General features: G+C 47.1%; 1 protein-coding gene across 1 annotated transcript in view; it reads right to left on the bottom strand.

Moving 5' to 3' along the window:
• GRK7 (G protein-coupled receptor kinase 7) overlaps positions 1-14,928 on the bottom strand; it is a 40,371-nt gene that overhangs the window by 22,056 nt on the left and 3,387 nt on the right. The gene's annotated exons all lie outside the window — the stretch shown is intronic.

The following is a 14,928-nucleotide window of genomic DNA, read 5'->3' as shown; positions in this document are numbered from 1 at the left end:
GGTGAGGCAGAAACAGTTGCAACAGTGGGGATTGTGACTGAAGGTCTGGCGCTTCTTGTACAATCATTTCTTGAGTGCCTACCAAGTGGCTGACCCTCGGCTAGGCATTCATCTACCTTGTTTCTTAATCTTCTCATCGACGCTAAAGGCAGCCAGTATTCAGCAGGCTCAGAGAAGCAGTCTGACTTGCCTAAGGTCATGTGCATGGCTGTGGCCAGCCCATGCGGCACGTTTGTGCCAATTAGAAGGCACTCCAAATGTCTTGGTGCATGGAGCAAACCAGCCTCCAGTGTGACGTCAGCCCCCACTCTCCCATGCAGGGGGTCAGCCTGCACATCTGTACACAGCAGCCAGAGTAAATGGCAGAACCAGGATTCAAACGCTCAAGCTCCTATCTCCTTGACCTGCAGGACCATATTTCATCAGCTGCGCATGATCTAAATGAATGCTCTGAGCTTCTAACATGTGTCTATATTAGATTAGATGATGCAGCAACCATTAGGTCCCTGAACTGTATCATCTCAGATGACAGCCCCCTCCTGCCGCATCCTGCAGACCCCCTGGCCCAGCCTCTCCTTACTCCTGTGACTCCATTAGACAATGTGCAAGCCCACAGTTCCCTGAGTACTCTGCTTCCCTCCCAGCCTTTCTATGCTCATTCTAACTCCTTCTCTTTGATTGTAATTCCAAGGCTATTTTTTTTTTTTTAATATAGAGCAGAGTCTCACTGTGTTGCCCAGGCTAGTCTCCATCTGCTGGGCTCAAGTGATCCTTGTGCCTTGGCCTCCCAGAATGCTGGGATTACAGGCATGAGCCACCACCCCTGGCTCCAAGGTTGATTTGGTCACTTCCCTGCTGAAAACCTTTCATTGCTTCCCCAGCACCCTTGCCAACAGGTTCAAACTCCCCTTGTCCAACTCCTCCAGCCCCTAGGGCCTGGTGTCTGCTAAACTCTCTAGTTGTATCATTTGTTGCCCCTCCCACCTCATGACTCCACACTCCAGCCAGCTGCAAAGCCACTCTGTTCTGTGACTGAGCCCCAGGCCTCGTGCTGAGAGGACTTTATGCCAGGGGTTTTCGACTGTGGCACTGTGGAGGTTGTGGGCTGAATATGGTTTGTGTCGGGGCTGTGCTATTCATTGTAAGATGTTTGGCAGTATCCCTGGCCTCTACCCACTAGATCCTGGTAGGTCTTCCCCAGTCATGACAACCAAAACTGTCTCCAGACATTGCCAAATATCCCCAGGAAGTCTGGCAAAATCACCCCCCATTGAAGACTATTGAGCTCTGCTGATCCCTTTACCTATCCCATGCTCCTTCCTCTTTACCTGTCTAGCTTCATGCCTTTTAAGTCTTAGCTTGGTTGTCCCTTCCTCTTGGAAGCCCTTCCTGAGCCTGTGACTCCAGGTCCTCATGTTGGGTTGGGTGCCCTTCCTAGGTACCCAGCTTGGACAACCGTGATCATACTGTATTATCACTGCCCATGTCCTCGTCCGTCCCTTTCCTCTCCTGGAACTTCATGAAGGCAGGCATTTGTTTGCCTGGTTCCCTGTTTAGTATTCAGGGTCTTTGTTTGCCTGGTTCCCTGTTTAGTACTCAGGGTCTAAGTCTGTGCTTGTGACATAGCATTATCTAACAAATCATTCTTGACACCCCATCTCCCTTAACCCCGTATCCAAACCATCACTGAGGCCTATTCACTCTGAAATATTATATCGCCCCGATTCATCCACTGCGTTCTGTCTCTACTACTCCCTCTGTTGTCTGAGCCTCATCACCTCTTATTGGATGACAAAGACCACAAACTACCTGAATCTCCTCGAATCTGTTTTTCACTTCACCGCGGTAATCTTTTCAAAACAAAATTTGAGACATGTCCCCTTCATGAAACCCTGCCACAGCTTTTCCAGTGCTTAGAGACCATCACCCAAAGTCCTTTACATGGCCCGTAATGCCTGGTTCCGTCTGGCCCCTGTCCCCTCTCCATCTTCATTTGAACCACATTTCCTCTGACAATGTGCTTTTCATTTCTTGGCTTCCTTTTCATTTCCCCTAAAGCAACGGGTACTTGCCCAGACTATTCCCATGGCCTTAAATGCTCTTCCCCACCTGTGGGGGCTACGGTGGTACTTGGGTCCAATCCCCTCTTCAGGTTCTTGGCCCCCACCCTCCAGCTGCTGGGGTCAGGCCAGTTTCCAGCGCCCTTGGACAGGGTCCTGTGCTCAGAGGTATACTTGTACTGGGGTTTAATGCTGTTTGTAATCATTCATCTTTGAATTTGTGTCTTTTAAGTGAAGTCCAATAAGCTGATGGAGCCGTACTTGGAGCCTCAGCTCACACAGTCCCCCTCCTGCCACCTGCTCGCCTCCCAGGGATGGCTTCATGGCTGTTTACTTCCCCACCTCCCACTTCTACCCCCACCCTCACCCAGTGACTATTGCCACTTTCTGCCTGGTAGGGGCCTGGACTCAGGAGCAGGGAGGGCTGGGGTCAGGCACATGCTTTCTCAGGTCCAGGCATGGGATGGAGCCCTCGGTGCCTGTGAGTGTCTCCACTCACTCCTTGAGTATCCAGATCCAAACCCCATGGCTGGTTGAAAAATAGAGCATGGAAGGAGACTTCTTCCTGATATTTGAAGAAGAGGCCCTATATTTTTATTTCACAGTGAGCCCCCAAATTTATGTAGCCATACCTGACTGGGGCTACTGCTTGATGATGGCTCACAGCTGCACCCCTCCCTGGGAACTGCCCTCTGCAGGCGGGACAGCATCCCAGGCTTCTGCCCCTTTCCAGCAGCTGCTCACAGTCACTGACTGCATCCTTAGGGATACACAAGCCTGGCCCCACCTCAATTTGGGACAACTCAGAAGAGTCATCCCAACTCCAGAGTTCCCTGAAGGATGGCTGAGGTCTTAGTCCCCCCGCCTGCCGCATTGGAGGTGAGGCTCTCTCTGCCCAGTCCTGCCTTCCTCTTGGCTGCGTCTCAGGAGAGCACTCCTGAGTAGAAGAAACAAACTCAGTTTCTCCCACAATACTCTCAAAACACAGACCAGTCAGCAATCCATTCTGCAGCAGATGCCAGCTGGATGTCCCCTAATTCAAATCCATTATGACACTATCTCCTGGAGATAGTGCCAGGTCACACAGGGTGAGGGCTCAGTCCCCAAGGCTGCCCCCAGACTTTGAATGCCAGTGGCAAGTCCAGGCGTCCAAAACTTCTGACCCACCAGTTATAAATTGAGGTTCCCACAAACCTCTCTTTGGGTTCAATTAATTTGCCACGGCAGCTCAGAGAACGGGGAAACACGTATGTTTTCTGGTTTATTACAAGGGATATTTTAAAGGACACAAATAAGCAGCCAAATGAAGAGTCATACAGGACCAAGTCTGGAAGGGTCCCAAGTTCAGGAGCTTCTGTCCCCATGGAGCTGGGGTGAGCCACACTCCCAGCACGTGGATGCGTTCTTGTTCATCTTCCTGGAAGCCTCCACGTGTTTGGCTATCAGGAAGCTCTCTGAACCCTGCCCTTTTGGGTTTTTATGGAGGCTTAGTTACATAGGCATGATTGATAAAATCACCGGCCATTGGGGGATAGGCTGAAAGTCCTAACCCTCTAATCCTGCCTTGGCTTTTCTGGTGACCAGTCTCCATCCTGCAGCTTCCTACGGGCTGCCAGCCATCAGTCAACTCATTAATATACAAAAAGATGCGTTTCGCTTCGAAGATTCCAAGGACTTTAGGAATTGGATGCCAGAAAATGGGATGAAGACCAAATACATATTTCACAGTATCACTGCTCCCCAATATCTTCCACGTGTAAATCTGTCTCAGAGTCTGTTTCCAGGGAGCCCAATCTGAGACACCACCGGAACCTCTTTGCTGAGTGAATTCTTTTCCTTCTAGTATCATGTAAGTTGAATTTCCCATATGGTTTACTTTTTGATTTTCACATATTAAGTCAAATCCTCCTTGGAGAGCCCCATGTACCATGTCTTCCCAGTGTTTATCATAAGTGATATTTAATATTTATTTGAATGATTAAGTTCTTTTTTTTTTTTTTCTGAGACAAAATCTTGCTCTGTTGCCCAGGCTGGAGTGCAGTGGCATGATCTCCACTCACTGCAACCTCTGTCTCTTGGGTCCAAGCGATTCTCCTGCCTCAGCCTCCCAAGTAGACTACAGTTGTGTGCTACAATGCTTGGCTAATTTTTTGTATTTTTAGTAGAGACAGAGTTTCACCAGGTTGGCTAGGCTGGTCTTGAACTCCTGACCTCAAGTGATCTGTCCGCTTTGGCCTCCCAAAGTGCTGGGATTACAGGCATAAGCCACCATGCCCTGTCTAAATGCTTATTAAGTTCTATCTCCCCCACTAGACTATAAGTTCCATGAAGGCAGGAATCATGTCCATTTTCTGCTCTTCCTTCTAGGTCTCAATTTTTTTTTTTTTTTTTTTTTGATGGAGTCTCGCTCTGTCTCCCAGGCTGGAGTGCAATGGTGTGATCTTGGCTCACTACACCTCCACCTTCCGGGTTCAAGCGATTCTCCTACCTCAGCCTCCCAAGTAGCTGGGATTACAGGCATGTGCCACCATACCCAGCTAATTTTTGTATTTTTAGTAGATACAGGTTTTTGCCATGTTGGCCAGCCTGGTCTCAAACTCCTGACCTCAAGTGATCTGCCCACCTTGGCCTCCCAAAGTGCTGGGATTACATGCATGAGCCACTGCGCCCTGCTATCCCTCATACTTAGAACAGTCCTGGCGTGTGGGAAACACTTGATATATATAAGTGGAATAAACAAGTGAGTGAGTGAATGAATGAATAAAGGCATGACTTTTGGATGAAGGAATGTTAAAAGTAATTACAGACTGTAATGAATATTTTTGAATGCCCTTGGTAGTGGTAAATAATTTAAGAATAGATTTCAAATTTCTGTAGGGGTCAAAAGTTAGTAGGAATTAAATTTGGTCAATGCCCGTGGTAATCATTTTGGTCAGGCCAAAGTGTGATCATGACTTCATGCCTCATGTGACCAGAATGCCTCTCCTATGTGGCTTTCTTAAGCTAGATCTCAGAAGTGAGCACTTAAAGAAAAATGGTTGTGACGTAAGGAGGCATTAGCTTCCAAGAAAACATGTTCAGAGGTCTTTTAAAAATCACCTTTCCAGTATGTCTCTAGCATTGTATTTGGTACAATAGATGCTTCAAAATAAATATAATACCAAACCTCTGTCTCCCATTATCCCTCTGAATGTGAGGAGTTGGTCAGAGACTTCAAGGCAGGACCAGGTATCTAAACATGTAACAAGCTTCTGGGTCACTATTGTAACCTCATTCCCATTCCTAACAAAATAGCAAATTTTAAAGACTCATGTTGCATAACACCTGAAGGTCACTGCTCACCAAATAGAATTCTGAATTTAAAAAGTGCAAGCATGATCCTCGCTCCCCAATATTCCTATTATATTTACCTGGAATATTTAACAATGATACAAACTAGTTTCACTGTGTGCATGTAGATGTCAACTGAGCACAGGCAGAAGTGCTTATCACGTTTATTAAAAGTGCATGTTGACTGGGTGCGGTGGCTCACACCTTTAATCCCAGCACTTTGAGAGGCCGAGGTGGGCAGATCACCTGAGGTAAGGAGTTCCAGACCAGCCTGGCCAACATGGTGAAAACTCAACTCTACTAAAAATACACAAATTAGTGGAGTGTGGTGGTAGGTGCCTGTAATGACAGCTACTCAGGAGGCTGAGGCATGAGAATCGCTTGAACCCTGGAGGCAGAGGTCGCAGTGAGCTGAGATCGCACCATGGCACTCCAGCCTAGGCAACAGAGCAAGACTCCATCTCAAAAAAAAAAAAAAAAAAAGTGCACGTAGACATGTTTAATTGTACTACACCTATGGGTAAGAAGCTGGCTCTGAAATATTAATGGCCATCATTCCCTGTGTAGGTCAGGCTGGGCTGATCCTTTTCTGAAGTCTTCCTTTCTCAGAGGTTCAGTTAGGCTTGTGGTTGGTGTCCATATCAGACCAGACTGGGAAGATACGCTAATGTCATCACATGCAGTTATTCTGTCTGAGTCTTACCAAGTGAAAAGCCTTTTATAGCATTAAAAACCATAATGCTGGCCGGGCGTGGTGGCTCACGCCTGTAATCCCAGCACTTTGGGAGGCTGAGGCATGCGGATCATGAGGTCAGAAGATGAAGACCATCCTGGCTAACTCGGTGAAACCCCATCTCTACTACAAATACAAAAAATCAGCTGGGCATGGTAGCACGGGCTTGTAATCCCAGCTACTGGGTAGGCTGAGGCAGGAGAATCGCTCGAACCTGGGAGATGAAGTTTGCAGTGAGCTGAGATTGTGCCACTGTACTCCGGCCTGGCCTACAAAGCGAGACTTTGTCTCAAACAAAAAAACATAAGGCTATGTGTTGCCATGTGCATGAACTCAATAAGGTGGAGTCAAAACTATGAGCGCTTTTAAATCTGATGTGCCTGAAATCATATCACATACTAGTACTGTGACTTTGGGTTTCAATTTCCCAATTGTACAATGGAGCTAAGAACAGTACCTCACTCAGAATCTTTTTGTAAAGGGTTCCAAGAGGCGCAGCTCATATGTAGAAAAGAGTTACTTACTTGGAACTCTCAGGTCCCATCATCCCGCGATTAAGGGGTCAGAAAGGTTCTAAACTTTTCAAACCATTTAGGTAACAGCAGTTATTAGGGGCCTCCACTGTTTTGTTTTTGTTTTTGTTTTTTTTGCCCATTTGGCATCCAGTCCCCATTTATTGCATTGCGATTTTCCTGTGGAGAACACATTCTTCTGCTCTTGATCCAGGAGATTTAAGTGGGACAGACCCTCCTCTGGCTCCTAGGACAGGCAGTGATCTAGTCTCGGCCAATGGGATTGGTTGTGGTTGGACATGTGACCCGACTTGTCCAGTGAGCGCCCTCTCTGGGAACTGTGAAGGAACTATTCATAAAGAAACGTTTTCCCGCTGTGGGAGTCGCTCAGTTGGTAGGAAGTGTATGAAGCGTCTGGGGCTCCCGTGCAGGGAGTACCTGCCTGACAGTGAAGGCAACACAGAGAAGAGCGAAGCTGGGAAACAGACAGGGACTCCCAGGGACCCTGCTCAGACACCTGGATCAGGCCAGGGCTTCTTGGTTATGTAAACCGTTAATTTCATTTCTCTTAAGTAACATAGTTCTGTCCCATGAGAACTCTGATTGATAGTCCAGTAAATCACAGTAACCTACTCTATCTGTTAATCTTTTGAGTTTAAAATTTCTTTCCTCTTAGGCCAGGTGCAGTGGCCCACACTTGCAATCCCAGTACTTTGGGAAACTGAGGCAAGTGGATCACATGAGGCCAGGAGTTCAAGACTAGCTTGGCCAACATGGTGAAATCCCATCTCTACTAAAAATATAAAAATTAGCCAGGTGTGGTGGCGCTTGAACCTCAGCCGGGCATGGTAGTGCTTGAACCTGAGAGGTGGATGTTTCAGTGAGCTGAGATCACGCCACTGCACTCCAGCCTGGGCAACAGAATGAAACTCTCAAACCAGCAAACTTCTCTCCTCCAGATAATTCAAAGACTATCTCATAGACTCAAAAGTGGTAGCAATTGCAGAGACGTCTTAAGGCCCGCTTGAGAGGGCAGACATGGTGAATGAGTGATGAAGCTGGGACAAGAACTCAGGTTTCAGCCTCGGGTCAATGCTCTTCAGCCCCCGCCTTTCCTCACATGTCTGCCTCAGTCTTTCTCAAACCTGCTCCTTTCTACCCTTGAAGCACCTCCTGGAGTCACTACCCAGCTATCAGCTTCCAGGAGACCCCACAGGGCAGAAGTCACTGTGTTCTAGGAGCAGTTCTGTGTCCCCTAGCCCTCCACTGAGGACAGATCCATTTTAAGAGAAGCATGTAAAGGTCTGGATCTTGATGGAGCCCAGGTAAGAGGCCAGGGGACTGAGCTCTGTTTAGAGCCCAGGATCCAGCCTCAGGCCCGCATTACCTCATGTGCGGATTTTTATAGTAGCTCTTTGCAGGTTCCCGTTTCTCCCCAGCCCTAGTCTCTTTCTCTTTCATTTTAAATAGTGTCAGAATCATCTTCCTTTGGTCCTGGCACTTTCTTGTTCACAAACCTTCAATGGCTCCCTGCTGCCTGTAGAACAACATCAAAGTACTTCACCGACTGTCCTTCAGTGGTGAGAAAGGACCTGTGTCCCCCAGGGAGGCACAGCTCATACCCAGGGAAGAGCTACCCACTTGGAAGAATCATGTCTAGAGTTCTAAATTCAATTACAGCCTCCAGTTCTATTAAAATAAGCAGTAGGCATTATTTTTTGTTTTGTTTTGTTTTGTTTTGTTTTTAGAGACAAGGTCTTGCTCCATCACTCAGGCTGGAGTGCAGTGGTGTGATCACGGCTGCCTGCAGCCTCAAACTCCCAGGCTCAAGCAATCCTCCTGCCTCAGCCTCCTGAGTAGCTGGGATTACAGGTGCATACCATCATGCCCAGGTAATTTTTTTTTTTTTTTTTTAAGAGACAGGGTCTTGCTATGTTGCTTTGACTGGTCTCAAACTCTTGGCCTCAAGTCATCCTCCCACCTTTGCCTCCCAAAGTGTTAGAATTACAGGTGTGAGTCACAGCACCTGACTTGTGGTAGGTATTCTGATCCCTGTGAGAAAGGAATACATTATCCCTCCAACAATGTCCAGCACCTGGATATCTTCTCCATTAATTTTTTTTTTTTTTTTTTTTTTTTTGAGGCAGAGTCTGACTCTGTTGCCTAGGCTGGAGTGCAGTGGAACAATTTCAGCTTACTGCAACATCTGCCTCCCAGGTTAAAGCAATTCTCCTGCCTCAGCCACCCGAGTAGGTGGGATTACAGGCGCCTGCCATCATAGCTGGCTAATTTTTGTATTTTTAGTAGAGATGGGGTTTCATCATGTTGACCAGGCTGGTCTTGAGCTCCTGACCTCAGGTGATCCACCCGCCTCAGCCTCCCAAAGTGCTGGGATTATAGGCATCAGCCACAGTGCCCGGCCCTTCTCCATTAATTTTGATGCTACCCGACAATATTTCCCTGGCTACCTTCCTTTATTAACTATTTGTATAAGTTTTCTACTGATGTGTAACAAATTACCACAAATTTAGTAGCTTAAAACAGTTCATTTATTAGCTTTCAGTTCCATAGGTCAGAAGTTCTGGCACAGCAAGGCAGGGCTCTTTGGTCAGGATCTCACAAGGCTAATAAAATGGAGATGTTGGTCAGGCTACATTCTGATCTGCAGCCCATGGTCCTCTTCCAAGCGTACATGGTGATGGCAGAATTGTTTCCTTGCTGTTTCCTTGCTGGCTGTCAGGGAGAGGCAGCTCTGAGTGCCTGCAGTCCACCTGCATACCTTGCTCCTCCATCTTCAAAGCCAGCCGGGTGCACGGAGGCCCTCTGTGCTTTACAGTTCTAACTTCTGCTGTCTCTAGCCTCTATACCCATATTGAAAGGACTGGTGTGATGAGGTCAGGCCCACCTGGATAATTTCCCTTTTGATGAACTCAAAGTCAACTAACTAATAATCTTTTCTTTTTTTTCTGAGCGTCTCACTCTGTCACCCTGGCTGGAGGGCAGTGGCGTGATCTTGGCTCACTGCAACCTCTGCCTCATGGGTTCAAGTGATTCTCCTGCCTCAGCTTCCCAAGTAGCTGGGACTACAGGCGCCCGCCACCACGCCCAGCTAATTTTTTTGTATTTTTAGTGGAGACCAGGTTTCACCACGTTAGCCAGGATGGTCTTGATCTCCTGACATCGTGATCCGCCTGCCTCGGCCTCCCAAAGTGCTGGGATTACAGGCGTGAGCCAACTCGCCCTGCCACTAGTAACTGTAATTAAAACTGTGAAGTCCCTTTTGCCCTGTAACATAACACAACCATGGCAATGATATCTCATCATACTCACGGGTCTTGTCTACACTCAAGGGGAGAGGATTATACAAGGGCAAGCAAGGGTCATTGATAGGGGGCCATCTTAGAATTCTGTCTACCACACCATTGGCACAATCATTCTCTAGTCCCAATGTCTGTGCAAGTAATGAAACTGAATTTGATTTCCTAATCCTCATCAATATTTTTTTCCTGGGGCCTGGTATGGCAGATGCTCTCAGCTTACCCAGCACCTAATCTCACGCCTCCTCTCCTTTAACATCCCCCAAAACAGAGACTGGAAAATGAAATACTCTATTTTTCAGCCTCCTTTGCTGCTAGAGGTGAACATGTGACATGGTCCTGGCTAATGGGCTATAAGCAGATATCTGTGGATATTGTTCTTTTCTCCTCTTATCTCTTCTCCTGGAATGCAGACTCAATGTTTGGAGTTGCAACAGCCACTTGTGACAAGGAGGAAAAGGCCAAGAGATTTTTTTTTTTCTTTTTTTTTTTTTGAGACAGGGTATCATCCTGTCACCCAGGCTGGAGTGCAGTGGCATGATCATAGCTCACTGAAGCCTTGAACTCCTGAGCTCAAGCAATCCTCCCACCTTGGCCTCCCAAATAGCTGGGACCACGGGCATGCATCACCACACCTGGGTAAGTTTAAAACAAAAAAAATTTTTTTTTGAGACAGACCCTTTCTCTTTCTTCCAGGCTGGAGTGCAGTGGTGTGATCTTAACTCACTGAACCTCCACCTCCTGCGTTCAAATGATTCTCCCACCTCAGCCTCCCAAGTAGCTGGGATTACAGGTGCCCACCACCATGCCCGGCTAATTTTTGCATTTTTAGTAGAGACAGGGTTTCAATATGTTGGCCAGGCTGGTCTCGAACTCCTGACCTCAGCGGATCCACCTGCCTTGGCCTCCCAAAATGCTGGGATTACAAGCGTGAGCCACCACGCCCAGCCTAAAACAAACAAACAAACAAAAAAATTCTTTTTTAAGAGATGGAGTTCTCACTATGGACTGGTCTTGTCCTCCTGGGCCCAAAATGCTGGATTACAGGCCTGAGCCACCACACCCAGCCCAAGCCAGGAGATTTTTAACAGAGGTCTTGTCCGTGAGATTGCTGAACTGCCAAATCTATACCAAAATCTGGTATTCTGCTATATTTAGCAGAAAGAAATCCCAACTTATACAAGACTAAATGAGTCTCTGAATGAGAAGAAACTAGCCAAATTTCCAAAGCCACAATGCCTTAACTTTTTGGGAAGAACCGCTCAGACTCAATCAGAGTTCAACCTCCATCATCAGGGTGATTTTTCCTTGTTACCTCTTCGGTCTTAAACCTGTTTTCTGTTACTTACAACAGAGTATCTGAGACTGAGTATTTTATAAGAAAAGTATTTTAAAAGGAAAGGAAGGTTGAGGGGCCATGTCTGGTGAGAGGGTGAGAGCCTTCTTGCTGGTGGGAACTCTGAGGAGTACTGAGATGGCTCAGGGCCTCGTGTGGGGCTGAGGGTGCTGATGTGCTAGCTCAGGTCTTTCTTTCTCTTCTTATAAAGCTACCAATTCCAGTCCTGTGATAACCCGTTAATCCATTCATCTATTCACAACGGCAGAGCCCTCATGATCCACTCACCTCTTAAGGCCCCACCTCTCCAATACTGCCACACTGGAGATTAAGTTTCCAACACATCAAATTTTGAGGACTCATTCAAACCACAGAGTTAATGTTCACAGTAATTCTGTAACATAGTATCTTGACATCACAACTGAATGTGTTACAGAAGCCCTGTAACTATGTTATCTGTCTTTTCTTTCTGTGAAATGTTGTGAATATAATGACCTTACAATCTACTTGTGAGCCCAATTATATGTGTGGGAGCTGCAATAAATAGGAAACTAAGGGGGTTTACTTAGCTGTGTAGAAGGGTAAACAGTGAAGGAAGGAGGCCTTCCTTTCTCCTCTCTTTGTTTTTTATGACTTCCAATCTTACTCTCCATCTCTCTCCCCTCACCCTTCCTGATGGTCCCCTGGGCTTCCGTGGCAGGCCCGGAAACTGGGGCATAAAACTTCTTGGATGAGGCAAGTGGCCTAAACCCTGAAGTGTGGACAGAGAGGGACACAGAGGTAAAAGGGCCAAAGGTCTGTAGGCAGTGAACCTCTCTACTAAATACATTCCTGGTAGTGGACAGTGCTGGGGAGGCACAGAAAGCTTCCTGCAAGTTCCAGACGAGCCAGAGAGCTGCACCCGGGAGCCACAGAAGAAGCTGTCCTTCCAAATGGCCATGGCCCATGAACAGAGCCTGAGGAGCTGAGAAGGGAGACTGGAGTGAGCCAAAGCTCTATGTGTCCCCTAAGCCTCCAGCGAGGTCGAGATATAGCAACAGTTAGTGTGATACATGTCCACGGGCGACTCAGAAGGAATGCTCCTGCTCGGCACAATGGACAACACAAATGCCAAACTGTGAAGTGCTGCACTTCAGTTTTCTCCAGCCTCAGCGGACATGGATCCATGATTCACCGCGTTCCTGTGTTCATAGGAATGTCCCAAGGAGGCAAACATTCTGTTACCTCCCTGGCCTGCTCCTCTTTCCCGCCCACGGAGGACACAGTGTTACTTCAGCTCCTCCCTATTCTCTGCCATTGTCTACTATCTTTCCTTCCCACAGGATCAACACCTTCTCTGCTGGCTTTTGCCTCACCATCTAAACCTGCTCTGCCCTCCCCATCTCAAAACTCCATTTCGCCACTGTGTCCCCATCTAGGGACCAGTCTCCTCTTTCCAGAGTCTCATTACCTACTTCAAGATCAATCCAACCTCCACAGTCTGCGTTGAGACCTCACCATTCCCTGACACTGATTTCCTAACTGCCAAATCCCACAGGTGGCGTTACCTCTTTGCAGCACTTGATACTTTGACCACACCCTCCTCCCTGAAATCCTCTTCTTTGGCTCCTATGGCAGAGGCTGCTAGTTACCTGCTCAATATCCAGCCTTTCTTCATCCTTACTAACTAGAACCCCCTCCTTCACCCCTGCCCCAAGTTCCACATCTACAACATAGGCACACACGGCCTGGACATGAGCCGGGTGATCTTCTACTCAGCCCAGATATAATTCAGTAATTATAATCGCTTAATTGTAATTCCCTTTTTAACCAAAAAATTTCACGAATGTCGTTTATCAGCTTCCCCTGCAGCTAAGAAGTGGCCAGATCACAGTCTCAGCCAGTGATATCTAAGTGAAAGCTTGTTGGATGGAGCTTCAAGGAAAGCTCCTCAAGGGGGCCACACTCAACTGCTGCATGCATGTCCATTTCCTCCTGACCCTTCCTTCCTCCTTTCTCCTCTCTGGAACAGGGCCCTGATGGCTGGGGCTACAGCAGCCATCTTGCAACACATGGAAAAGGCTAGAATTATAAAGATGCAGATCCCGTTATCCTGCAGCTGCTGAACTAATGCTGGCAAGTGCTTATTTCCACACCCTGTTACATAAGAAAAACAAACCTCTGTCTTGTGTAATCTGCTGTTATTTGGGTTTTCTAGGATATGCCCCTGAAACTCATCTCTAACTGATACAGCTCCTGTGACTATATCACTCCTGCCTTTCCTCCTACTTCTTAAACCTCTTCAGGGCCTCTTTTCTTCTGTATCCCCTACGTGTTGGTGTTATTCAGCATCTGTTCCTGGTCTTCTTCCCCCACTCTTTCCCAGTGACTCAGCAGTGCCCTCTGCTTCCCAAACCATGATGACTCCAAATCTCCATGTCTCTCCCAGGTCTTCCTCCACAGCACCAGGCCTATAGGTCTAAATGCCCAGTGAACATCTCTGCCTGCCCTTTCTACAGGAACCTCATAGACAACATAATCACAAGTTAACTTGCCAGCTTGCCCACACATCTGCTCTTCCTTCTGGCCACTGGCGCTAAGAGACCCTCACCTTCCCCTCACCCCCACACCCAGCTGCTCCTGAAGTTCCATCAGATCTCTTTCCAAAAGCTCCAATTTGCTCCCACTTCTTTCATCCCACTGTCCTGTACCGACCCCCATTATCTCTTGCCTGGGCCACTCACTACCTTAGCCTCCTAACTAACTTCCCTACCTATACCATCTACCTTCCAAATTGTTGCTGCATTGGTCTTTTTAAGACAGAAATCTAATCATGTCATTTCTCTTCTTAAATTAACCCTTCAAGATCCCCTCTTCCCCTACATGAAGGCATTCCAGCGCCTATAGAAGCCCAGTCCTTCAGTCTTGTCAACATCCCTTCCCTCACAGCTACATAAAATCACCACAGCAGTTTCTCAAACTTGCCATGATTTTTCTCATTTCCTTGGGGCCCTGTAGGCTGAACACTGTACAAAAATAAGGTTTTAAGTAAGCATTTAAGAGCCAGGTTTGAGCCCTTGTCTTGCTGTAGACTCCCCCACCTTTGTGCACAGAGACTCCGAGGTAAAGATGTTGGAATTCCAGAGATTCTCCATTGTTCACCTAACATAATCACTTAATTATAATTCCCCTTTTAACCAAAGGATTTTCAGCAAGTCACTTTGAACCAAACTGATTAAAATAAACATCAGTTGCCTTTGTTTTCTTCTATATAGTTTCATTTAAATTTCATCTTTATCCAATGCAAAACATTTGCCAATTCCACACCAAAAAGGAAAGGAGATATTTTTCTTTTAATGTTCTAGGTGTGAGAGGATCATTCGTTTTCCTTCTTTCTTTCTTTTGCTTATTCTTTCTTTCTTTTTTTTTTGAGACGGAGTCTCGCTCTGTTGAGCAGTCTGGAGTGCAATGGCGTGATCTCAGCTCACTGCAACCACTTAGAACCTTAATAGCCCCTTCTTCCATACCAGCCCACATCTCACCCTAACAGTCCTGAAGGCCCCTGAAGGAGGAACTTGAAGTGGACTCTGGGCTCTGAGGCCTAGGGATCCAGTCACAAAGGTACACCTATCTGTTCAGGTAACTGCTCCATCGTCCCACT

This window comes from Mandrillus leucophaeus, unplaced genomic scaffold, assembly GCF_000951045.1.
Source record: "Mandrillus leucophaeus isolate KB7577 unplaced genomic scaffold, Mleu.le_1.0 Scaffold693, whole genome shotgun sequence".
NCBI classification, from domain to species: Eukaryota; Metazoa; Chordata; class Mammalia; order Primates; family Cercopithecidae; genus Mandrillus; species Mandrillus leucophaeus.
Note: the sequence above shows the minus strand (reverse complement) of the source record. Positions and strands in the feature narration are given on the sequence as shown.